Source organism: Triticum urartu, chromosome 3A (genome assembly GCF_056163025.1).
Source record: "Triticum urartu cultivar PI428250 chromosome 3A, HENAU_Tu73, whole genome shotgun sequence".
Lineage (NCBI taxonomy): Eukaryota > Viridiplantae > Streptophyta > Magnoliopsida > Poales > Poaceae > Triticum > Triticum urartu.
The window spans coordinates 8285061-8291686 of NC_141875.1; the positions used below are offsets into that span (position 1 = coordinate 8285061).

Genomic DNA, 6626 nt, shown 5'->3' on the forward strand with positions numbered 1-6626 from the left:
GAGCTGGCTCGTGCCACGTGGTTTCCCTTTAGCACCGGTTCGTGCTGAACCGATACTAAAGGGGGGGCCTTTAGTGCCAAAATTTTAGTGCCGGTTCCTAAACCGGCACTAAAGGGCCTTACGAATCGGTGCTATTGCCCGGTTCTGCACTAGTGCAATATAATGATATCCCAACAAGTAAATAAATGTTCCAACAAAGAACGGCTCCAATCTTCACCTGCAACTAGCAACGCTATAAGAGGGGCTGAGCAAATCGGTAACATAGCCAATCAACGGTTTGCTAGGACATGGTGGGTTAGAGGTTTGACATGGCAATTGGGAGGCTGACAAGCAATTAATAGGCATCGTAACATTTTGGTATCAGAGCCGACCCTCGCGGTTACACAGATGGTTGCGAACAGGTGCGTGGTCATGTTGTTCATGACGTTTGTGACCCGTCGTGGCACCCGGCATGGCACATGTACCATACTGGAAGCACAGACGTTTGTGCCAAGAGGGAACGTTCCTGTGGCCCGACGAGGACGTCGGTTCCTCTGAGTGGGGGTGTATGTGATGGCCTAGCTTATTAGGGATGATAGACTAGTCATATTAATAAGGAATTCCTTCTTTTCCGGTAGCCCATTCGGACAGAACTTCAAAGTTAAGCGTGCTTAGCTTGGAGTAGTGTCAGGATGGGTGACCGACCGGGAAGTTGCTCCCGGGTGCACATGAGTGAGGACAAAGTGCGCAGAAAAGACTAGTATTAATCTGTGGGGACAGTCTAGATCCCACCAGGAGTAACGACCACCGGCGGGTGTGTCCGGGGCGTTACACCTAAGTAGACACAGCATCGGTAGAACAAGATTTTGCAAGAACTTGTTCATCTCGCCGCTGCAGCAAACATGGACCTGAACCCTACGAACCAACTGCCAGACCTGGAAATGGGATACTGCCATAAGCCTAGGGATTCAAGCCCAAGCCCCCCTACCGCCCTGATGTCCGCGCTCCAGCGGTAGTCGGCCAAGGCACCCCGGTCGGTTTGCTGCTTCCTAGTGCGACGCAAGGCATGTTTTTCTACTTTTTTTAACTAACTTCCCAAAATTTGTTTAATATCTTTAGCACTAAGTGTACATTATATGCGCAGATGCATTTGATATTTCTCCTGGTTTCTATTTTCTGCAAATTATAAGTTAGAATGGATAGCACTTCAACTGTGCACGGATGATAGAATACTAAAATAGACAAATATGTAGAAGGCTTTTTCTTTACAGGAGTAACACAGAAAGCATTTCCGTAGTATGTGGCTAATTCCAACGATGACCACACTACAAGCTCACAAAAAAAATCAACAAGCCTTATCGTAAAGTGAAACTCAGCACTCGGTGCTTTACAATGCCAAGTTCATGAGAATTACTACAATGAGTCTAATCTTTTTTTGATATATGCCTATTGTATATTAACTGGTTTTCACTTCAATTGGCATTTTGATGGTAAATGGTTTTCACTTGATAGCAAGGGAATGGTAACTGCATACCAGCTATAGACTCTGCATGTCCGTGACGTGGTTGGACAGGATCTCTTGACAGACTCGTGGGTGCTCTATATATCAAAGTTATCGTTTCTGATCTTCGTTACATGGAAGTTTGGAACATCTTAATCATCACAGCACGCCCTTGGCAACCATCCATGTCCGGCAGTTTTTTTGTGGCTCCAGTAACAGTGAGACTTAGTATTCGCCACTCCCAGTACCCTGTACTCTTCTCCTCTCTTCCGATTGTTTTTTGTTGCTTGACTCGAATATCCAGTCAACTCTTTCTTTTTCAAAGCCAACATGTATCAATACAAGTTCGTCATGGAGATAATGCAATGGAAAACGACCTATCAGGAATTAAATGGTTAATGTAATGGAAGGAAGGGAAGTTTGGAATTCTCTTGGAGTACTAGAGGATATATGTGTGGTGAAATGGCATGAATGGTCTAAACAGTAATAGAGCCATGGAACAATATGAGCCATACAACACATATGGCACAGGTTTTTGTGGTAGCTGGAATTCCTGCCCAGGCACATAACTTTCAAGACAAGCGCCGCCCCACTCCTCACCAGAGGTTAAAGCAAACAGCCATTTTTAATACTCCTGGCTTTCTCTTCTTCCATCTTCATATGCAATACATCGCATGGATTTGCTTAAATTTCTTGTGACGCCGCTGCTGCTATCTCTTCTAACCTATCAAACCTATGTGGGCGCAGCATCGGATGATGAAGATTTCTCGAAACTATGTTCATCTCACAGGTGCAGCAAGCATGGACCTGCGATCCGGTTCCCATTCCGGCTGTCAACTCAGCCACCATCATGTGGCGCACCAGGTATGCAGTTATCGTGCTCCGGGGATGACACAATCCTGGATCACCCTGCTCTTGGCTCCTGCAAAGTGACCGAGATCTATTACAGACACCGTGTCATCAACGTCACCCCGCTTGTGGAACCAGCGACACAGTGCCCACTTCAGAAGCTCATCTCATCAAATTTAGCAACTGATGTGTACGAACTACCTCCATCACCAACGACCCTGGTACGTTGTTCAAGCGAATTCATACCTGCAGATCCATACAGTGTAGCTGGCCCAGCTGCTTGTCTCAGTAACAACGCAACCCAGTTCTGGTATTTGGCGGCGTCAGCTTATGCATACATATATGATCTACCACGGGACTGTGAGGCCGTTTCTAGAGGCATTCCAATACCCTACAGCTATGATATAGATGGCCCAGACATAGGAAACAAGTTTGTCTTCAACAAAAAAGCGAGTACAGTCATCATTTTTGGTGAAACAACATTCACTTGGCACCTCAGTAACCTTACCGATGTCTGCCAAAAGTGTGAACAAGAAGGTCGACACTGTGGATTCAGTTCACGCAGCCGTCAAGCATTCTGCCAGCCCCGTGGTATTCTTTCTTTTGCTTGACGTTTCAATTTATTTCGGAACAAAAAATCAATCTCTTATAATCCGGGTTAACTGTTTTAAATCTTTCAACAGGATTTTCACCTATAGCTCAGTTATTTTACAAACAAAATTGTAATGGAAATCATAGAAATTGTTAACTTGTTCAAGCACATACAGTCTCTAGGTTCACATCCATGAAAGTTCCCCCAAAAAAACATTCATTTAGAGATGCAAGTGGCAAATTATATGGGGAAACTTATGACGGTTGACTAATTTGTAAAATTCTCATAAAGCAGTAAGAGATAAACCTTAATTGACCATTTTTCAGATTGCTTTAGTCTTTTAGTACTGAAGATGAATAAACAATTGTAGAGCTATCACCTAACAAGGGGATGCACTAATCAATATAACACCCTATGTCTGAGGTCCAATGTACATGAAGCCAACTGGAGGCCAACACATATATATGTCCTTCTTATGTCAACAGGAATCAGAAATTAGTTGTTCCAAACATACACTGTACAAGTAATGAAGTAGTTCTTCTGTTTTTCTCTACATTAAGTCATGGCAGAACTAATGATATTCTTCCTACATGCAGGCACGCATGTCATCCCAATTGCAGGTAATGATGCAACTCTTATTTGTTTCAAATTCTAAATGAAATTCTTATTGTGTTTTCTCATTGCTATAAGCGTTAGGAACTCATGACTTCTTATCTGAATGCAGCTCACTAATTTCATTTCTTTTTAATCAGCATCATCATATGTAGCTGCATTTATATCTCTTTCATTGGTGGTAGCCGCAACGCTCTACCTCTCCTTAAAGTCAAGGTATAATGAAGAGATAAATAAGAAGGTCGAAATGTTTCTCAAGGCATATGGCACATCGAAACCCACAAGGTACACTTTCCCTGAAGTTAAGAAGATAGCAAGACGGTTCAAGGATAAACTCGGCCAGGGTGGATTTGGAAGTGTATACAAAGGCGAGCTACCTAATGGAATTCCTGTGGCAGTCAAGATGCTAGAGAGCTCTACAGGAGAGGGAGAGGAATTCATCAATGAAGTTGCAACCATTGGACAAATCCACCATGCAAATATCGTCCGTCTTTTGGGCTTTTGCTCCGAAGGAATGAGACGGGCTCTTATTTATGAATTCATGCCTAACGAGTCACTGGAGAAATACATATTCACACATGTTTCCAATATTTCTCGACAACCCCTAGCACCAAACAAAATGCTAGATATTGCTTTAGGCACCGCCCGAGGAATGGAATACATGCATCAAGGCTGCAACCAGCGGATTCTCCACTTTGACATCAAGCCACACAACATCCTGCTGGACTACAACTTCAATCCAAAGATCTCTGACTTGGCCTTGCAAAGCTGTGTGCAAGGGACCAAAGCATTGTTACGCTCACAGCAGCCAGAGGAACTATGGGATACATCGCACTGGAGCTATACTCTCGGAACTTTGGAGGGGTGTCATACAAGTCAGATGTGTACAGTTTCGGCATGCTTGTGTTGGAAATGGTCAGTGGAAGGAGGAACTCAGATCCAAGTGTTGAGAACCAGGATGAGGTATATCTCCCAGAGTGGATCTACGAGAAAGTAATCAATGGGCAAGAATGGGAGCTTACTTTGGAAATGACAGCAGAAGACAAGGAGAAGATGAGACAGCTGACTATTGTGGCGCTGTGGTGCATCCAGTGGAACCCGAAGAACAGTCCTTCAATGACTAAGGTGGTAAACATGTTAACTGGGAGGCTGAATAACCTGCATATTCCCCCCAAGCCCTTTGTGTCGTCTGACAATCGCCCTATGCCACAAAACACGACAAACACATGAATATGCAGAGCGTTTTTGTGTATTATTATTACACATTTGAGCGAAGTTAACTCGCATCTATGTTGCAAACTGTAATGCCTTGTACTTTTATGTCGAATGTTAGTTCCACTACATACTGAACTGAACTACATGGGTCACCTGATTTGTACCTTATTATATTGTAATGCTACATGGGCCACCTGATCTGCGCCTTATCATGTTGTAATGCATGCTATTAACTAGAAACATATGCCACTGGATTTGTCAACCTTTTATACTACTCCCTCCATTCCTAAATATAAGTCTTTTTAGACATTTCAAATGGACTACAACATACGAATGTATGTAGACATATTTTAGAGTGTAGATTCACTTATTTTGCTTCATATGTAGTCACTTGTTGGAATCTCTAGAAAGACTTATATTTAGGAACGAAGGGAGTAGTATCCTGTCATTGCTGTGATTTTATCTCCTTTTCCTCAGAAACTTTGGGCATTTGATTTCCTTGTCAGAATCAGAAGATGACCTAGCTAATCATGCAACTGCATGCCCTAGCTACTACTTGAAGAAACTCAGCACTGCTGTTCTGAAATCAAAAGGATAGCGAAGGGGAATACTCGCCGGTCGCTGGAGTATGTGAGCTGCGCGAGTGGGGCGGCTTGACTGCGTCGCCGGAGTAAGCACTCGCCGGCTGCCGGCCGCCGGCTAGGGTAGAAACGAGCACCCGTGGATAAGCCTGAGTTGGGTTTATGGACTGGGCTTCCATGTAGTAATGAGCAATGAGAGAAGAGTACGAATTGGTTCCTGGGCCGGTCCGCGGTCTCCATAAATTAAATTATACGATGGGCCACTGGTATTGTTTCCTCAAAAAATAAAATAAAATAAAATTATCCACTGGTATTGTGAAAGAGATAAATAGGAGAATCGTAATTTTTTGCCAGCCGTGATTTTATGTTCGAAGGTCGAGCTTTGAGTCAGGAGGCACATAATATTGTAAAATCTGATGTATCGCTTACTCAGTGTCGCCATGTGTGACTTCTAATCCCTCATGACCCCCTTTCTATCTCGTTGAATATTGTTCAATTATAATAAAGTTTGGGATCCCTCAAATAAAAATCCACTGGTACGTTTTCCTTTTGTCAAGAAAAAAAGCCACTGCCACGGTTTCCATAAAAAAACCAAGCCACTAGTACGTTACCTGAAAAGGGATGGAAATATTAAAAAAATTGACGATAGCATGCCAAATCAAATGTCAGGAAATCGTCATCCGTGCGATAACATAACTTGTCATGAAAAACATTCAATTTGCCATGCTCTCTAGCGGATGTTTGCTGGTTATCATAATCCGAAAAAATGCCACTGGTACATTGTTCTCTAAAGAAGCCATAGGTACGTTCTAATAACTTCACCTTTCTATATCTACGTATTTCAAAAGAAAATTGAAATTTCTTTTGGAAATTTTAATTTTATTTTTTATGTAGTTTCAGAAAGTTATAAGGGCGTATATTAAGTATCACAAGCCCCGACAAATCCACCCTCATAGAGAAAGAAGATTACATCCAAATTCCTAGGGGTGCCAAACTTATTCCTCTTGCATCTACCGGTAGTGCGCCGTGAACAAAGCTCGTTGCCTCCACCGAAGCTTTGTCGTTGTGGATCAAACTTGTTTTAACCGAGGCACTTCTAGGAGTAGCGCTCGATGAGTCGTTGATGTAGACCAGAAGGTGTCGGCATCCACAATCTGCATAGCAAATCGCCACCCTCGGATAAGAAGACACTAAAGGGACATGCAGATACTCCAAAGATTACAACGTTGACCGAACCCATGATACATTGGAGACAAAAGCCGATCAGATCCAGGAAGATCCATCGGAGACACGCCTT

General features: G+C 43.1%; 1 pseudogene across 1 annotated transcript; it reads left to right on the forward strand.

The window, feature by feature from the left end:
- Positions 1 to 2091: 2091 nt before the first annotated feature.
- Positions 2092 to 4888, forward strand: LOC147977690 (rust resistance kinase Lr10-like; annotated as a pseudogene). Its single transcript, XR_015617927.1, has 3 exons — positions 2092 to 2920; positions 3518 to 3541; positions 3674 to 4888. The product of XR_015617927.1 is annotated as a rust resistance kinase Lr10-like (transcript).
- The last annotated feature ends 1738 nt before the right edge of the window (positions 4889 to 6626 follow it).